General features: G+C 39.6%; 2 long non-coding RNA genes across 2 annotated transcripts in view; both read left to right on the top strand.

The window, feature by feature from the left end:
• Positions 1-20707, top strand: part of LOC139613731 (uncharacterized) — a 353034-nt gene that overhangs the window by 213571 nt on the left and 118756 nt on the right. The window lies entirely within an intron of this gene.
• Positions 2859-16482, top strand: LOC139613563 (uncharacterized). Its single transcript, XR_011686779.1, has 3 exons — positions 2859-3421; positions 7935-7994; positions 15434-16482. It is a non-coding gene; the product is annotated as an uncharacterized lncRNA (long non-coding RNA).

Below are 20707 nucleotides of genomic sequence, written 5' to 3'. Positions count from 1 at the left end.
CAGTGGTGATTTATACAGAGGGAAGTTTTAAAGTCTAATAGTAACAGTTTAGAGTGGCTCAGCCTCCAAAGCCTGTTAGAGGGCTCCACCAACACTCATACAGAAACAATGCACACTCGTGCATTGTACAAGTGTGCTGTAAGTATTTCTAGTAAATGAGGACAACAGATCATGGTTTTTTCTTCAAATCTTAAAAACAAGTGAATTTTAATTTGTTAATTCAAACAATCTGATCATATTCTTCCCAAAACTATACCCTGTCCATGAATTGTATTTCACTTGGAAATATATCATATGATGGAAGCCATCTCCTAAATTAAATATACAGCTAACAACATCTCTTTGAAGCACAATAGCTAATACATTACATTTGGTAATTCATCTGTATACAAACAGAAACACAAAAACATAATAATTTGTTGGTGTAGAGGTGAACAACAGCTGGGAGCAGTGATTTCCAGGAGTCTCTGACACTGCACAGATGTAATGAGTGGGTGGATGAACTGTTCACTAATAAATAGTTGTAACTCTGTTTAAATCCAGATTAACAGTTTGAAAAAGGGAAACAGGGGTGTTAGTAGGTTTTTTAATACTTCAGACAAAGAAAGGCTACCTCTCCCCCCTGCTTCCAGTCTGTCTGATAAACTAGGCTAATGGTCTTATGGCTCCATCTCCATCTGGACTGCACAGATGTGATAGATAGATAGATAGATATTGATCTCCTATCTATCTATCTATCTATCTATCTATCTATCTATCTATCTATCTATCTATCTATCTATCTATCTAATATCTTACTCAGGAAGAGAAGTATATTTCACAAAATGTTGGACAACTTTAAAAGGCACAAACCATTTAAATCTAGTAAGTAAATACTAAATTTGTATTTCAGTCTTGTAAAGTCTAGTAAAATTTCTGTACTTTAAACCTAATTCTGAGCTTGTCTAGTGTTTAGAAGAATTATGTTCCAATGTTACATAGTATTTATAATGTCAGACAAAGAATAACATATTGTTCCACTTGAAATCCACAGTCATTACCCCTATAATATACAGTAGGCCTACATAATGAAACAACATAAAAGTTGAGCAGAATTTCTTTTGTGGTCAGGAAAACAGTTGCCTTAAAATTGAAAATACTCATTACAGTGTAGCTGCTAGTGTCAGCTTCCATCAAAAAATATAATTTTTCATGTGTGTGTGCAATAGGTAGAGGTGTAACAGTGCGTTCTCAGGCCTCCTGTGCTGAGATCACCTGTGAGTCTCAGGTCTGATTTGACCCACAGAAGCATGACGGTTCAGATGGATTGTCCTGAAAGATTAATGAGACTTCCCTATCAGAGACAGTGTGTTTAACTCCGCTGTGTTTGTGTCTGGGCTTCTAAATGTGCACATGTACAGACATTCAGTACCTTCAGACAAGCAGAAATGGTGCTGTGTGTGTTTGTAAACCATGACATGTCCTGACCTCGACTAAGAGAAGAAAGAGAGGGATGTGATCGCATAAAAGAGGACACAGGGATTTTTTCTGCAGTTTCACACCACAGGTCAACAACACATGAAGTGACACTGCATTGGATTATTATCAAGCCTGGATTTCTAACCATAAATGGTGGGCACCAGTACTCTGTACTTGACTGGTATTTTAAAGTCAAGTGCTGGAGGTCTCTCAGTTGAAACAAAAGCCGAAGACAATATCAAATACTGTGGGATAATGTCTTCACCACCATGGCTGTTAGCTTCTCCCAGTTTGGATTCCTTCAGTGTCAGTTTCAGTTTTTTACCAGGTGCCGAACTTCCCAAAAGTATACCCTGTCCATGTATTGTATTTCACTTGGAAATAAATATCATTTGATGGAAGCCACCTCCGAAATACAGTAAATACAGCTCCCAACATCTCTTTGAAGCACAATAGCTAATACATTACATTTGGTAATTGAACAACAGCTGGGAGCAGTGATTTCCAGGAGTTTCTGACACTGCACAGATGTAATGGGTGGGTGGATAAACTGTTCACTCATAAATAGTTGCAACTCTGTTTAAATCCAGATGCACAGAATAAACAAAGGAAACAGGGGTGTTAGTAGATTCTTTATGCTTTTCACTTCAGACAAAGAAAGGCTACCTCTCCCCCCTGCTTCCAGTCTGTCTGATAAACTAGGCTAATGGTCTTATGGCTCCATCTCCTTCCATACTGCGCAGATGAGATTGATTGATTGATTGATAGATAGATAGATAGATAGATAGATAGATAGATAGATAGATAGATAGATAGGTAGATAGGTAGATAGATATTGAGTCAGTTTTTTTTTACCAGGAACTGAACTAACCACATCCTCCTCCTCTCCAAAACAATCAGATCAGCTGATTATAACCGCTGATACATGCACAAAGCAGATATGACGCCATTGACAGGCAACCGCATGAAACAGACCATTAACATGGGGTTGGAGAAGCAGAGAAAAGCAGCCTTTGCACATGCCTTCTTTTGCAATTTGGATAAGCTGAGTTATTTTCTAGGTTAGATCCACACGCACACAAACACAGAAGATTGTAGGCTCATATAGGAGCCCAATTTAATGATTCAACAGTCGTTCGCCTCGCACTGTGGCGATCACTTCATGAAGTTGTTTTTTTCTCTCTTTGTTTGTTTTTTTAACCACACAATGTGGAATATAGTTCATACGAACCTTTTTTTTATCCTTTCCTACCACTTTGTGGAATTGAGGTTTATTTGTGTCCAGGGTAGCTCACCATCGTAGGTTGGTGATGATGATTCCAGTAATCGAAGTCCATTCTAAAAAAAAACGTGTTTGAAGGTTAGCAGAGGATATGTTGAGAGGAGAATAGAGTATGAACAGATCTGGTCACATGCCAAGAGAAAAAAAAAGTGCCTTCAAATTCAGCTACCGGGTTTGTTACAAATCCGCTGTTTGAGTCTCACAGTGTTGTAGCCTGCATTGCTCCTGGAAATGAGGAAAGATGATAAACCTGAAATGAAGGGTTTTATGGCTGCTTGGGGGCAGTAGAAGCAGGTTATGAACACAGTGTTGATAAATCATTACCTTGGAAGTTGACACGGGGAACTTGGAAGCAAACAGCTGCCTGTTTACACATCTATGGAGCAACATTAGAATTCACTTGGACTCATGTTTCTGGGAACACCAAGAGAATTTCTGTCCAGTATTCCCTCTCCATTAGCTCTGTTTTTGGTCTCTTTCAACTCCTGAGGGAAACATCTGGTTCTTTAGCTGCTAAATGCTCCACTTTAATCACCGGCTGGTCTGTGGTGTGTCTGTCTGCTGGTTGGTGCTGAGCAGGTAGTGTACAGCGGGTTTTTGGAGCAGCTGTGAGAGCGAATTAAAACAGTAAAGTTGAGGTCGGACTGGTGAAACTCAGAGACTGCAGACTCAGGACTACGGGTAACCACTTTCACATTGTCATTTGATGTATTCACATGAGGAGAACTGCTGTGATAATAATGATAAATAATGAGCAGAAAATACCAGCTGCTGAAGCTGTAGCCTGTAACTCACAAAATCTGATTCAGCTCAATGTGAAATTTAAAAGTAAGAACACGATTTTGCAAAGTGCTCGGCCACAACTTCACTGATCTGCTTTTCTACTGAGTAACCTATAATTTTACCTCCCTAATGACATAACTGACTACAGCAATTGTTGTACACACACACATCCTATAATGATCACTTTCTGCTTGTTTCATTCACGGGGTGCAGTGATGAAGTGAAAACATCCGCTAGTACATTATGTGCTCAAGTATTGGCTTGTGATTACACACACTACATACAATACAGAACAATACAATGAGATATTGCTTCAAAGGGTATGTTAGTTCTATCCACTCTGTTTCTATAGCTAACGTTTAACTCACTCTCTCACTAAGGCCAGCTCAACCCTGATTCTACTGCCATTAATTTACTGTGTGTGTGTGTGAGAGGATCTGTATCAAATATAGTGTTTGTTCATTGAATTCTTCTGCACACAGTTCAGGAGAAGAGTAATTAAACAGATGCATGCGCTGGCTGAACAGGGAGGACCATGCAGTTTCATCCATGGTCAAAGCTTGATTAGCTAACACTGACGCTCGTGTGAAATCACTGCAGTACTGCTGATGCCACTGAAACCAGTGGCTTGACGGTTTATATTTAAATACAGTGCTTTATTGGCACACAGCCACACAGTACTGACATGTTTTAAAATGACAGGCTTCTTTTGAAACATGTAGAGGTGAATGTAATGGATGTATAATGTACATCTGTGCAGCAGTATGAGACCTTCATATGTTACCAACATTTGCCTGTATTCTTTACAGCCACTTATAAGTATCTTCATCCAGAGAGTCAACCTTTATCTGCCTTAGAAATCCATATAGGCACATAAGTACAGTCTCCCCTCCCCCTCTATTACATCTCTGGCCCCATATAAGATGACAGGGCCATTAGTTTTCCCATCATGCAGTGTGGTGTGGGGTGTCATATGTCAGCAGTGGCAGAGTGAGCCAGTAAAACACCTGTCAAAGGAAAGGACGGCCTTCACCAAAGAGTCCACAATTAATTTAAGCCAATAGAAAGTGGTGATTCTTGTCAGTGCCATCTGGACCGTGTCCCCTGGTGCCCAAACAGCATTACATTATTGCAAAAAAAAGAAAAAAAAGGGGGGGGGGGGGGGGGGGGGGGGGGTTGAAAAAGTAAGGTAAAAGGTACAAATGAGGAAGAAGAATCAGGAAATAAACAGTGAAGATATGAAGTTCTTTAGCAGCTTTATAAATGTAAAGGATGATCTTGATGATTAGTATGGGGACTATTTATAATATTTATAATCAGTTAATATGTTGATGAATTCAAAGACAAACTGTCAATTACATTAGCATTTAAATGATGAGGATTGTAAAAGCTATTTCCTCACATAATTTTACAGTAACACAAATAATCTTAAGGACAACAGAAGCTTACTGCTGGTCATTTATCAGTGAGAGATATTCATTTATATAGCCAAGTCCTAAGAGTTTTTTGATTGGCCACCAAAAACTGTAAAATTATATGAGCTAAAACATTTTTTTGTTTCTATAAACAGTAAAGCTGCATCACGATATTGTGTCAGAAAATCCTGAAGTTGGGCAGCACGGTGGTCTAGTGGCTGGAGCCTTTCAGTGTGGAATTTGTATGTTCTCCTAATGCCTGCGTGGGTTCCCTCAGCTTCCTCCTATAGTCCAAAGACAGGTGGTGACTCTACATTGTCTGTAGCTGTGAATGTGAATGTGAATGGTTTTTTGTCTCCATATGTCAGCCTTGTGATAGACTGGTGACCTGTCCAGGGTGTACCAAAGTCAGGTGGGATTGGCTCCAGCTCCCCCGCAACTCTATAGTGGTATAGATAATGAATTAATGAAATATTGAAGTAAGCCTTAATCAATACAGTCAAAGGCTCGTTTATCTTAAATTAGTCTTGTATTAAATGCTACCATGGTCATTAAATGCAGGACAGATATTTGCCAACTAAGCGAATTCAGTATAGTATGTCCATAGAGTTGGGGAGACAGCAAGACACAGATTTAAAAAAAAAAAGAATGGTTGCATTATCTTGACTTTTGGTCCCTCATATGGGTCAAGCTCTCATGCATTTGCTGGCATAGCTTTCTGTTCAATGTTTGGATTCTGACTCCAAGCTGACATCATCAGGGTCATTTTCTTAGACTTGACAAAGCTCATCCAAAGCCACAGTTTTTTACTGCCCACAGTGACTAAACTGATCTTGTTCTGTCTGCTGCAACATCTTTCAGTGGATCTTTGTTGAGTCACCTCCTCTGATCTTCATTTTAGTTGAAACATTATTGGCAACTCTCAAGAAGTCAGTTCATCCCTAAATGCTTTTGGAACATACTGTGTTTGCTTGTGTTGGAAAAAAATCAAATTTGTTGTTAGCTACCTTTGAGAAATGAAGTGGCCCACAGGGGTCTGTATAGTCACTTGATGTGGCGACAAATTCCCTAAATTGGCTATGATGACGGTTTAGTACTGTGATGACTCAAAATTTACCTCCACTACATTTAGATTTTTGACATGTAAAATGATCTGTTTCATAGCTTCACTGTGGATTTCTGGTGGCTTAATGTGCCAGTGCATCGTAGTGCACTGTTATAATTATACTTAAGGGGGCATACTTACCCTGGAAAAGTCTGACTTCAGCTGTCATGACTCGTCTATTAACACAGTGGATGAGAGAATTAAATCAATATGTGAGTGGCAGGAACAATTTTAGTCCATGACTGTATATCATAAGGGACATAAAAAAAGTGGTGGGATCTCCTGCTTAATTGAGCAGACATAATTAACTTTTTGTCTCTTTTTCCTTCTTCCCACAATTACTCAGTTAATGATAGAAGAACAGCTAAAAACATCCTGGTGGTGGAAAAAGAAACTCGAGACACATGGGATTTGCATGGGAGTAAACTTGGCTATATGTGATGTGTTTCACTAATGTGACACACAAACAGACACAATACTAATGCATGTGTAACCCCTATTTGCACCTGTTATGTTAGGGCAGCGTAGTATCAAACAACAAAATTAGGGTCAACTTTTACTCTAGATCCGATGAGGAGACCGCGGATATTTACCTGACTGATGCTGGATCAGACCTGTAACATCTACCCGAAAGAACACACGGAAACAACAGAATGGAGGTTGGAAGTAGTTATATTGGACCCAATTAATATTTTTTTGCAGCGCAGTATGTTAACCGGTAAATAACTTACAGTGGATACTGCATAAAAATCAGCAGTACTAGTACACAATCATTCAAAATTGGATTCAATGCACACAACCGTTTCAAGTACCTTTGTTTTTTCTTGACCTGAATCAAAAAAAATATAAAAAAACATAAAAACAACAAAAACCCTCTGAGATCTCAGGTATCAAAAGGTAAATTAAACAGAAAGTTCAAATGAATAGGAAAAAAATGAATAAAATGAGTGCACTCAGTCCTGCCGCCCTCTTTAACAATGAATGTCCAATGGGGAGTATTGCGGGGGTGGGGGGGTGGGGGGGGGGGGGTGCAGGTGTGGATGACCGGGGAGTAGCAACCAGGAGGGAGATGGAGATGGCAGCAGACGAACCAAGGACCCAAGTGAAGGACTCTGAAGAAAAACCAGCCTACACAACCATGCAGGAACAATCACCCATTCAGTCCACAATAAAAGTCAATTTTAATGTATTTAAATAAAGTTACTGCTTTTCCGTGTCCATTTTACTTTATTACTACTACCATTTTTAAACAATTTTTTTAATATAACTTTTCCCCATGAACTTGTAATATTCATCATACCTCAGTAACCAGAACATGAATTCACATTTAGCATTTCAAAATAAACTCTGTTTTTTAGAATACAGCTCGTATTATTTACATAAATCACATTAATTTTACAGTTCACACAGTGAAAAACCCTTTTTTAACTCAACACTCCTTTCAGCCTAGCTGCATGAATTTTCTACCGGGGCCTAGCACTGGCTTAGCACCACATTAGCCTGCACCGAGCGGCTACCGAGAGTTTTACGCACAGCAATGAACTAGCAGCACAAGATTCATAAACCACATAAACACAGGCTTCAGACATTAATAAATTATTCAGACCTGTTTCGAGTTTATCCCGACTGGTTTTAGAGAGTATTCCAGGCTAATCTTCAAGTTATTTTCAGTTTAGCACTCTGATAGCGAGTTAGCATGCTAAGATAAACATCGATCGTGACTCACCGGGATATCTATTGTTTACAACAATTCACGTCGTCCTACTCGAACTCGCGGCACACCGATGGTCTCTCCTGTCTCTCTGACTCTTCTCTTCAGTTTTCTGACTTCTAACTGTTAGTTTGTATCGGTTCAACTCTAAGTTTTTCTCTTTCTTCTCTCTTCTTCCAGCATCTACTCACACACACAACAGGCATCGATCGAGAGGGACTCGCAGAGAGCGGCACTAAGGTGTGATGCACACTCCTGTCAGCTTTTCGCTCACCGAAAAAAGCGCCGAACAACTGCCACCTAATTTAAAGAGACAGTAACACATATACGGATAATTGACTATAACCAACCTGGGGTTTAACTAACCCTGGTTACACATGCTTCATTTTTTTAGAAATGCTAAAGCAGAACTCTCTTTGGGCCACGTTCATATTAATTTATTGCACATTTAATAAAAATACTATTCTGCCTTTAGCAGTCTTTTCAAATGATTTACTGAAAGTTTCCTCTGACCACTAAGTCTTTGGACTGCTGACTGCAAGGGTCAGGTGACAGACAGGGATCAGTGTGTGTGTCCCACTGCTAACAAGCTAAGCTATGTGAACCACTATTATATTAGTTTCTTCTTCTTCTGCAGACAGTTGCTCATTTGTCCTGGAGTTGGTTTTTTGCTAAACTTCCCAAGATCAAGAATAAACCTTTAAGCTCAGTGGTTCAAATGGCTTCATTTGATATCACTGAAAATGTTATTACACTGTGTTTGGGATAATTTTTATTTCAATGTTTGCATGAATAAAGATTATATTACAATGTAAAATGTTACTAAGAGATATACCAGTTTATTACATGTGATTATGTCATTACATCTGAAAATTGTTAGTTGAGGATTACATCTGAGTCACAGAAATACATTTTGCCTTTTGTAACCAGACGTCCCAGTTTGTGCGACATTGTCCTGGTTTCAAGCTAGGAGTCCTGACAAATATCAGTAAACACTAAAATGACCTGGTGTTTAATCACTGCCAAATTGTCTTTATATTATACTTGTTTACACTTGTTTACTATGTTGGATAGAGCATTTCAGTGACAGTTAGCTATAAAGAGCTCCAGGAGGCTCACTCCTTCCCTCCACCTTCATGGAGTCCATGGTGTTGAAAGGTGTGCTCTGTAGGTGTGGAAGTGCTACTGTCCTCCAGTCTGATGATATGTGCACAAGCGCATAATATGCTCATGGATGAACATGTGGTTCACTTAACAGTCCCAGTTTTGGGAGTTTGAAAAATAAGGTTGGTCTGTGAAAAGGTAGTTTTTTTTTTTTTAGAACAGTTGTTTTGCCTGCTTCTCCACTGATTACCCTCTTAAAGTACAATTAGCAAGGCTACCAATAAATAGCTTAATGAAAACTTTAACTGTTAACGCTTACATTTTTTGTAAAGGTATACCAGCCTAAAAACCTGTTATTGAATCATGAGATAGTTTCAGAAAGTTTCAGAGCGACAGGGACACAGAGCGTCAGTGTAACCATAGTAACTCACTCACACACCTGCCTGTGTGCGCACAACATAAGAGGAGTATCATGGAAATAAATGACAATATTTGTGGATATGTCTCACTTTGCTCTGATGGTCTGAAGAACTGGCTGCTGCTCTGTCTGTCTGTCTGTCTGTCTGTCTGTGCACTGTCAGTGTCTTATTGCACAGCGACTTAAACTCACCACAGAGCAAAATGATTTCACTGAGTGTCAAATGTTGCTATTTGTGCCATTAGGGAATGTATAAGCTGCTTATATACAATTTGATTTTCTAGGAGATTTAAAAAAAAAAAGCGTGAAAAAACCCAATGTAACCCCTGTGAGCCACTGATGGAGTGAGGCAGGTAAACAAGACGTCTAACTAACGTCAAGGTTAAGAAATGGTATGATCCATTTTAGGGGGGTCTGAAATCATATTGCAAGATTTTTCTAGGCATGAATATTGGAAATATACTGTATATTGACAATTACAGGTAAGAGGAATATATAAATGTTTCAACCCCCTGACCTGTTGTTTTTACCTCTTTTGGGGTGGGGAGGGTCCTAGCCTTAATCAGGGGGTTCAGACCGACCCAAACCTCCTTGTAATTTGAACCCTGGTTTGACTCATGGTCATAAATGCTAAAGCTTCACTAAAGCTGAAGGTGTGTTGGGACAGAAAATAATTTTTGCCTTGCCTCAGCCAGCCAATGTACCAACTAAATGGCATTTAATTAGGCTAAAAACTCCTGCACAGAAAAACTACAGGTGCGCAAGTGACATGAATGCACAGACCAGTATCCATGAGTGTGACAGCATCCTTGCGAGACAGCATTTTTGCTACACATGCACAGCTGTTCGCACATAATGAATATCAGCAGGAAAGGTAAGAGGCATTGTCCACGCAGCAGTATGTATAGCAGTCTCCAAATAAGTGAATCAAATTAAGTCTTGACAAGTAAAAAGTGGAGGGACAGGACATGTCACCTGAGGAGAAGACTGTTGTACTGGAGGGTGGACTTGTAATAGTTGGACGCTCTCAGAGCTCTAATCCTGAATGTAGCATATTGGTATGGAGAACAGTGAAAACACTGTACAACTATTAAAAAAAGAAGACATACCATATGAATATGCTTTCCAATATAGAAAAGTAAGAAATTATTTTTAAACCCTCTGTACCCAAATAGCAAATTGAAACCTCTGGCCCAAGATATGCCTGGGTCTGCAGCCCGAATCTGGAATGTATACTTCCACATCAGTTCCACAACTGTCATCAGTTGTATTGACTTTTAAAACTTCAGGTTTTCCTCTTGACTGATAGTTGACTCCATGCACAAGTTTACACAGGAACAGTGTAATTGTACCTGTCCTGTCATGGTCTGTTCTGAAGGGACTCTTGTTTTGGCTGTACATGACTTTTTAGATCATGTTGGCAACATCATTCATATCATTAATATGTAGAATTTCCTGTTTTAGAAATTGAGATGTTCATGTTTTTCATATCAACACAATATGTTTGCTAATTCCTTTTTCTTTTCTGTTTGAATCCACTCATATTACACAGATTTAGCAGGAAGGGTCTCATTTAATTTATATGAACTCCATACCAAACACAGTTATATTCATGGGCGTAGATGTATGCACAGTATGGATACGCCCCTACCAATATTTTTACCCATCTGAAATGATCTTGCCATTTGAACTCCCCTCTGTGTTAACATCTGTGCAGCTCCTGAGTTGCCAGGTTTGTGTATTTTCTGGGAAATGTTGGTTATTATAATTAAGGGCGAAAGACTGGAATATGGGGAAACTCGACTATGATCTGGCAACCTCAAACTACATTATGCATTGTTGACCAGTGAGAGTGCGGTAGTAGCAGTAGTGGAGCTGGTGATAAGCAGTTGGTGAAACTCTTAGTAATTATAATTTAAAGTTTTAAATGTCACAGAATTTAACATGACAAGACAGAATGCACTTTTAGGACTCATCATTGTTGGCTTGAAGTAACACATAAAAGTTTATTCTGATTTCCTGCTTTTGGCAGTTAACTGCTATTGCTACATTACTGCCACCAACTGTCTGTTAGTGGAATAACTTGAAACCTGTCGTTCGTACGTATTTGTATGTCGGACAAAGAAAATGGTTCCCCACTCATTAAAACACTGGTCTATAGCACTACTAGTGGTTAAACTTCACAGGTTCCCTTCAATGTGAAGCACATCAAGTTTGCTTGTAATGAAAAATTAAAATGGCCCTAGCTGTGGAGTGGATGCGGTGGACGCTCGCTGCTCTTTGTGGAAGCTTGATGCCTGGAGCTCTCTGTGGGCAGATATCAATTGCATTTAATCAAGACATCGTCCCTGAACACTGCTAACTCTCAGTGCCAAACAAACATTTCTCTGAATAGTTTGAGGGCACTGAATTTTTTTTTTAATTTTTTATTTGTTCTGTTATTTACTTATTTTTTCTTCATCCCTTTTTCATCTTCAGTCTCCACCACGCTGATTACAGCCTCCCATAGACTCACACAAGAGCTTGGGGTGTTTGATTGAATTTAGAGAGCAATTTGTTCAGCAAGGAGAGACACAGTATAATCCAATCCCTACAGACTGCCTAAGTAACTGTTTGTTTTCTATTAATTAGCATGTGTTTGTGAGTTTGTGGGTGTGTGTATGTATGTTGGTGTTACGTCTGGTTACTGTGGTTCCCTCATTTGCATGTGTGTGTTTGCTTTGGGGTACTCATTTCCAAATGTGTGTGTGTGTGTGTGTGTGTGTGTGTTGATGCTTATGAATGCACATACATTTGTCTGTGTTGATATTCTAATCCACTCCACATCCTAGCCGATCAGTTTAGATGATTTTCTGCTTTCATATGGAACTTTCAAATAAGTCACCAGATGTCTGAGGGTGCTCTGCTGCAGATGGGCTCGCTCACAGTCTGCACTTCATTAATGCCCTTGAGGCACATCACTAGTGTAGATGAGGGATGTATTTTAAACAAAACAATCTACACTAAAGTATATTAATGGATTCAAAGCAAGTATCTGAAATAAAAAAAACATTTTACTCATTTAAAAACATCTGATGCTCGAATAAAACGATGACTGAGCAATCAGTGAACTGTGTCTTTCGTTTATTGACCCACACTGTGACTGGAATGAGGAGCAGCTGAAAACCTTTGACCTTTATTTATCAAAGGAAAATTAACTGCAACAGAGCTCCACTGCTTTTCCTCAGCAATATAGAATATCCATGACAGACAGGCATGTGATGACAAAGCTCTGACTTGTTACAAGATCAAGTGGCACCTGTCCAGTACCAAACAGTCAGACACAGTTAGACCAGCTGGTGAACATAGTGGAGTATCTAACAGCTGAAGAGACAGATATTTTTCTGATGAGATGGTAGAGACCAAAAACAGAGCTAAAAGAGAGTGAATATGCACCATAGACAACAGATGCTGTTTGCTAACAAGGTGATGAATATTGTCAATGTTGTGTTCACAACTCACAATAAATAAACAGTTTTACAGTTAGTTATTGCTGTAATTAGCCACCGGATCATTTTCACATAGGTATCCATATACAACATCAGTATAAACATCTGTAAACTGAAAACTCTAACACATGTCTTAAAGAGGCATCAGAAGTTTATTTGTAGTTTATAAATGGGATTAGTGCAACAGTAATGTAATTACAATTAAAGGGATCCATTGACAATGTCAAGAATGTCCAGTGGAACACTGCCTCCATAGTCAGTCTTGGCTTACCTCCAACTTTTAAACTACTGTAACTTTAACATTGTTAACTGTTCACCAAAAGTATCCCAGTAACTGTCTAATCATAGCCTAGCAACTGTCAGCAGGCATGGCAAACTCTGGAGAAATGATATGGGGCACTCGTCAGAGCAATACTTAATACACAAAAACTCTGAGGGTGATGACCTGGACTTTTCAAAACCAAAACATGAGAGGAAAAATATAAGGAATGGACTAAACAGTGTGTTTATCTGCTCTAACACAAAGTGGCTTCAGAAATTATTTATACCCCTTCACTTTTTTGACACTTTATTGAGTTGTAGATTTAATTTTAAATTGCCATTTTTGCCCATCAGCCTAATCTCACTAATCCATAATGATAAAGTAAAAACATGTCTTTAGAAATTTTTTGCAAATCCATAATGTTGGATTTAGGAGGTTAAAGTTCTGCCATAATTATCACTGTAAACTGAATACAGTATGTGCCATGATGACTGTAAAGTTTACAAGTATATGAACAGTATCAAATGGAAGCAAAAGGCTTAATGAACCATCAGTATGACATAAATGGTCTGCCAACAGACAAAGACAAAATTTTAATTTTGCATATAAAATGTATCATAATATAACGGTCAGATTGCACACACTTGCTAAATGCATTCTCACTCCCCCATGATCCTAACAGTCCCTTGGTCTCTCCATATCACTACCCTAAGGCAAACTTTAAAATTTTAGTCCTACATCTGTGGCTGTAAGAATAGCTAAATCATTTAAAAGTTCATCCCAGTACTTTCATATTTTTAGATGGAAATTGCTGTTCCCCCTTGAGTGAGACATGCTGTGAAATTGTGACTCAGACTCCTGACATGAGCCCAACATAATTCACTTGTGACCCCCCCCCCCTTCACAGAACATGGCAGTAGAACTTCGCTGATGATGTGCTGACTGCAGTAATACCTGACAGCACAGGTCTATACCTGTCTGTGTCCGCTGCCCTCACAGTCACACTGAAGCTTATGGTAACAATGGCAGCATGAGGCCGGTGGTGGGATTCCTTCTAGCCTCAGCACTATCATTCATTCTGTCACAGGACACCGCACAGAGCCCTGAAGTACAACAGAGTACAGTGCAAGAAAATACACTATCTGAGCATAAGGCAGAGACTGGAGTCCACTTGTTTTCCATACCTGCTTCAGTGTTATTGACTGGAGGCAGATGTGGCCTGGGAACCCTCCTGGACAGGATGTCATCATCACAGACAACAAATAGGCAAATGAAGACTTCCATCTGAGCTGTAGGACTTCAGATTCTGTGGAGCAGACAATGCAAAAACATGGCCTGAGATGAAGGCATTTTTCCTTAGAGTTCCTATAGCACACATTTAAGAAACCGAAGGAGACTTTTTCAGTAGTGTTAACTGGTAAACATAAAATATATTGTTCACTCGTATTTTGATTTCTTATCAAAAAAAAAAAAAAAAAATAGGCTGGTAGAATGATGTATTTATCAGTTGCCATGGCGCCGCGGATGGCTGCCTCGGTGTGTTGGTGCGCACTTTTTTGTCTTATTTTCTTTATAAATTCAGTTTTCTGCCTTGGTTTCCGGAGCTCTTTCACCAGAGAAGAGCTCATTAACATCAGAGAAACAACTCCAGAGGATTTTTTCCACCTTTCTCGACTCACCTGTGGAATTATTGGACATTTTGGTCAGAGGTGCACTGACCGTTACTCTCGCAGTGAAACGCCGGAGGAGAGGAAAACGAAAATAAATCAGAAAGTAATTTATATTGAAAAGAAATCCAACCTTTGTAAACTCTTTGTAGAGATAGAGTTGGCAGTAGCAGCCGCCACGCAGCTTGCGTCAACACACAGGCGTCCCAGCTGCAGCCCTGATGCACATGCAATGCAGGCAGTGTGTGCACAGCGTCAGGCTCCATCCCTACTGCAGCAGCCAGGGTTCCTGTCTCTCTCTCACTGTCAATACAATAAGGGCAAAAAAAGGTAGCATCTTGAAATTTCTGAAAATGTGCATGGAACAAAAACACAACCCAAATACATTAGGTCATGCATGACTCAAACAAGTATATTTTTGTTATCACCTAAAAAAGCCATATTTGATAAAAAAATAACTAGAACATACTTTATTCAAGAACTATGAAACTCACCATATCCCTTCTACCTGTCAAAAACACCTGTGTGTAACTGTAGGCCTCCAGGCCTAACCCTATGGCAGCTATGGACTTCTTAGTCACTGGTGTCACTGGTGTTCCTGAATCTCTCCAAACTGTCTCCTATGGTCCAATTGTGCTTTTGCTCTATAATCTGAAACAGTAGGAAACATACTGAAGCATTTTGATGCCTGAAAAATCTTTTAACATCTATGTGATTTCACATTGTCTTTTTAACTCCAGCACAAGAACCTGCACACAGTCTACCAACCTCTGCCAGCAACCCCCAACTCAGCTACCTGTTCTCCAGTCTTCCCCGCTCTCCAGTTGCTGTAGCCTATTCCTCAAACCATCTGCTCTGTTCTGAGTTCTGCTTTTGGGTCTGAACACTTTATTGAATCATAACAAATGTTTACAAATAATGATAAGTTAAGAGCCCATAATATGTCATACTTGGATGTGTTGTGTGATTTTCAACTTGTAGTTTAAGCAGCTTTAAAATTGTGCTAAACGTGGGTCACATAGACCCACTGTTTCAACTCCATTTAAATCACTCTGCTGCTGAAGCAACACATGACATGTTGTTTCACACAGACTTATATGTGACATCAGTCGGTCTCAGACAGCTAGAAGTGAACATGAGATCACCCAAAAAGATAAAGATGACTACATTTCACTGTAGAATCTGCTTTAAATAAATAATTTAAATAAAGATTTTTTCAGGTGTTTTGGGAATTCTGATGTTTCTACCTGTTTAACAAGATCTTTAGGTGTTCAGGCTTTTTCTGGTGGGGCGGACTGGAATGGACCCCAAGTGTTTAGATAAATGTCTACCAAAATAAACATGCTGGTGACTATTTGTGTGTGTAAAGGTGGCCAGGAAGGACATGCAAGATTAAGCCAATAAACCTGGTTTTATTCAACCATAAAACAGGTGTTGGGTCTTAATGTGAAGAATCTTATTAGCATACCAATTACTGTAGCTAACCTGGAACCTGCAGGGTAAGGCAGTAGCTTAACATCAGGCTAAAAACTGAAAAATTCTCCTTTAGTACCTATTTCATGAAGTTAACAATCTGTAACAGGCAGGAGCCAGAGGTGAAATGCAGACAGAGGGAGGCTCAGCTTGGGAGGAACCTATGTTCACACCATCAGCTTGTCTTGAAGAGCTGCAAAATATTTGATTATAGACAATTTACTACACTTGACCTTTGGATCAGATTCAATACAAATAAGACATGAACTAATATTAGCAGTGCTGAATGTTGTCATGAACTCTCAGCCACTGGCAGCTTGAGGACAAGAATCTGACCACAGTGCAGGAGTTCATGCCAGCTTCTGTTATTTTCTTGCTGGTTTCAGTTCTCTGTGGCAGGCCAAACAAGATTCAGAAAAGGTGACCTTTACTGCCCCCACCCCCCCAACCCCCCAACGCCCCACACCTTCCTCCCAACTGATGTCAACCCTGCCAGCACTGGGCTGCTCTACTCATTAAAAGGGCTTTTTACTTCTCACACACCTGCCACAATTCACAGGCGAACTACAAAAAACCTCAGCTTCAACCTCCACACCTCTGTCAACACACTTCCTATCCACCTGACATACAGCCCCACACACACCCACACCCACAAAAAGACGCTCACACAACAGTGATGTTAATATTTATACTGGCACGTGTGCACCTGCTTGTTTGTGCGTTTCAGAATGACAGCTCCATTTGGTTCCATACTACAACTGTATTTCTGAGATAGATGAATAGTTGTCGAAAAGTGTGGGTGTGTGATGGAGTTTGTAAGGGAGGAGGGCATAAGATGGAGAATCATAATATGCCCTCAGTAGAGAGCAGACCTCCAACAAGGCCAGTGTCGAACACCCACACCAGACTTCAGAGAAAAAAATTCAGAATAAATGATCTGGATCTCCCCTGACATGTAAAGGGTTCTCCCCTGACCCATCCCCCCAATCCCACACCAAGTTCATTTCCAATCAGTTCAGCTCTTTTTAAATAGTCCTGCTGACAAATAAACAAACAAACAAAAACATATTAGTGATTACAGTTATGATCAGTTCTGATTCTGAACAGTGGATTTGTTGCAGTTTGGTGAAATAATATATAATGTATGAGGAAAATATTCTCATTCTAAAAAATCTGAACATTTTTCAAGCTTCATTTTTCATCAGGCACACGTTAGACTGTGTTTGGACTGCTGAATTTGTGATGTTCTGTTGTTTATTTTGGGCAGCAGCCAAATGTCATTACAACAGTTTGTGTTCAGGAAGCATCACTGACATTCAGAATTTTAGTTTGAATGGAATAAAAAGTCAAGACTGTGTTGTTGAAATACCTGTTGCCATTTTCATTTTACCAAAAACTTATTTTTACTTGAAATAAATGTTTATTTATCAAAAACCAGCCCATATGATCACACAGAGAAATAATGGTAATGCATAATTGTGTGCAGGTCTCTAACTTGGAGAAAATAATTAGTGCGAGTGGGTGGCCGGTGGATGATTCATGCATATGCATATGACATCAGAGCAGATCCAGGCATCACTACAACAAACAAACTGACACAGATGAAAACATAACCTCCTTGGTGGAGGTAAAGAGGTTTTCTACTGTCACTAATTAAACATGGATGAAGTCATTCTCTCATGATTCAAAATATGATTATGAAATCAACAGACATACTTGATGTCACCTCACATATACTTAAAATCCTCACATGAAGCCATACTCAGATAGAATGACTTTTGACACAGCACAGGATGACACATATGGGAGCTATTCAGCTATTCAGGCCTGACAGTAATTACAGATATAGATTAGCATAAATCATACAGTATGTCTGTGAGTTATTAGTCATGTTTGAAGAGTCAGTGGGTGTTTTCTTTCTCAGACACTCTCCTCATATTTATGCCTCCACTCTGGCGATAGCCAGGGCCAGAAGCATGATGTTTTCAGGTTGTCCCATTCCTGTGAACATGATGTCTCAGTAACATCTTGAGGGAATTTTCTTAAGGTTTGGCACAAACATTCACTTGGACTCAAGGATGAACTGATTAAAATACATAAAAATGTGGCTTAAAACTGGATAAAAGCCAATTTCGACCAATTCTGGCGGGCAAAACACCGACACATATGCATAGGCAATATGATGCCACTGACAGCTGGCCAGACACTGGCAACGGACCATTGTGATGATTAAACTTTTGCATTTCTTTAGGTCTTAAAATAGCTGGAAGTATTAGGGATCATCTAAGTACATAACTCAAAAAATATATAACATACTTTAGGTCAAGTCATTTCTAGACAATTTAGTGTGGAAAAATTACAAATTATAGCTTCAAATAGAAGCAACAGTAAAACAGCTTTCTACAGATTTGCATGTCAGAGTTCACAAAAGTTGAACTTTACATAAAGGTTCAGGCTGGGTTTCCTTTGCCTCTGTGATTGCAGAGATTCCTTTTAAATAAAACAGCTTTGGCTAAAAACAACAGTGCCATAAATGCTGATCTGATTGGGCCCTGAGGCTCTTATACTTTCTGGACAAGAAGAAAAACATTGCCAGTGAACTGGGTTATTGTACCTACAGTGAAGATAATCCAGACAGCAGTTGTACCATAAAATGTAATGGGCAACACAGACATATTTTGTAGACAAAGGGTTGGACTGAAGCACTATCTTTAATGTAAACTTTTTATTGTACCTACTTTAATTATTCTGGTGTGGACAACCTTCCCTCAGTTTTGCCTGAATTGGCACAAATTGGTACAAAAACCTCAGAAACTACTTTACACTTTTATGGTTGATCAAATGGTTCTGTTCTCATGAGGGCCCGTCATGTGCCTTTTATGATACACCTGTGAAAACAGCTCCTGTACCTCTATTGTTGGCTGTGTATACTGTGTAACACCTGGTGAGGTCAGTTTTCTATTCAGCAGTAAAACAACAGCTCAAGGTGAGTGTGTTCTTGATTGGCCATGTAAGAGGTATAATTAGGTATCCCACATGCTGCCTAACAGCACACCTCAGCCTCATGAAGCAACAGGATTGCTATCAGAATACCAATGGCCATCTGCATTAATACCTGGCACCGGTTTTCAGAGGACTATAATAGTTGGCAGCAATTTTTCTATATTGCTCCTGTGTCTTGTTAATAGCTACAAGCCTCACACATGGATTCAGAACAAGCTAAGGTAAATGCCCTTTGTATGATACATCAAAAACCTGTCTCTCTTAATCTCTCAGTCTAAGTAAAGGCAATACGAATGAAAAATGAAAAATGAAAACAATGAAAAAATGAAGACAGAATGGAAAAGGGAGAGACTAAAATAGAGACACAAACATGACAGACAATGGTGCGAGTGATGCATCCAGGTCGCATTAGATCCTGTTAAATTCATTTTCGTCTGACCACACATTGTGTCTTAGTGGCCTGAGGCTTAGAGAGTACCCATTTTGCATATCATTTCAATACCTATGAGCCAGGACCAGGGCTAGACCCCCCACATACTGCAAACAGGCCACTCATTACAGCCCTCTATATTACAGGGCAAAACCTCTGGCATACTGTCACAACAATCTGCCCAGCGCCGCCATAAATCTACCCCAACTATACCCCTATTATCAGCTCATGTCAATGCGAACAGACAAGTCTTGAACTTCAAAGACTATGGTATAAATGTATATTGGATTAATTGGAGATGGGAGCCCAGACGAAGTGGGTGGGGGTTGACTGGATCACAGATGCTGTTGCTCTCAGCTCAGTGATAATTCACTTAATATGCATTGTTCTTTCTTATTTCCTTCAGCTCCCTCGCCCTCCTCAACATGGCCTAATTTGACTGTAGCAGCAACATTGTTAACCTCTCTATCCCTGTCCATTCCTTCCACTGTGTTGAACCTCAGGGTTATAGAAATAGGTCAAGCAGTTCAGTGGAGTCTGTGTCAAATTGAACTGAAATACGAGGCTGAAGCAGCACAGGGCTGAGTGCAATCACTCCAGCCCCTTCAGAGCGATATTTATTGGCAGAACCCTGTTTACAGAGAGAACTGTTTTTAGACGATTCTGAATTTGCCAAGAGATGGCTATAATTTCTTTTACTCATTGCTTTTATTGCTGCAGGCTTGTTGAACTTTCTTGGTTTTATGTTTAGTTGGAAACTGAACTTCTCAGTGTTTGATTGATGACATGCCATTTTTTATCTTTATGGTTCAGTCACAGCCAAACGAGGTGAAACAAAAAAACATCTCCTCAAATTAGCTGCATGCAACTAACACTAAAAATCCTCAGGAAGGGCCACAACCCATCCAGTCAGTGTCAACCTGCCTCATTGGTCATCACAGTGCTGCATCACTGGGCCGCAGCCAAGCAGGAATCAAGCTGGCCTATTGGGGGCTATATTCACGGTCCAACAGAGCCAATCTATCTGCTGCAAATTGTGAAGCCTGTGAGTGTTGTTTTGTGTCCGCATATAAATCCCCATTAGACTCGGAAGCTACCTGTGTGACTT

Source organism: Trachinotus anak, unplaced genomic scaffold (assembly GCF_046630095.1).
Source record: "Trachinotus anak isolate AG129_WGS33_773 ecotype Australia unplaced genomic scaffold, CSIRO_AGI_Tana_v1 ptg000032l, whole genome shotgun sequence".
Lineage (NCBI taxonomy): Eukaryota > Metazoa > Chordata > Actinopteri > Carangiformes > Carangidae > Trachinotus > Trachinotus anak.
The sequence above is the reverse complement of the archived record's forward strand: the minus strand, read 5'-3'. Positions and strand labels throughout refer to the sequence as shown.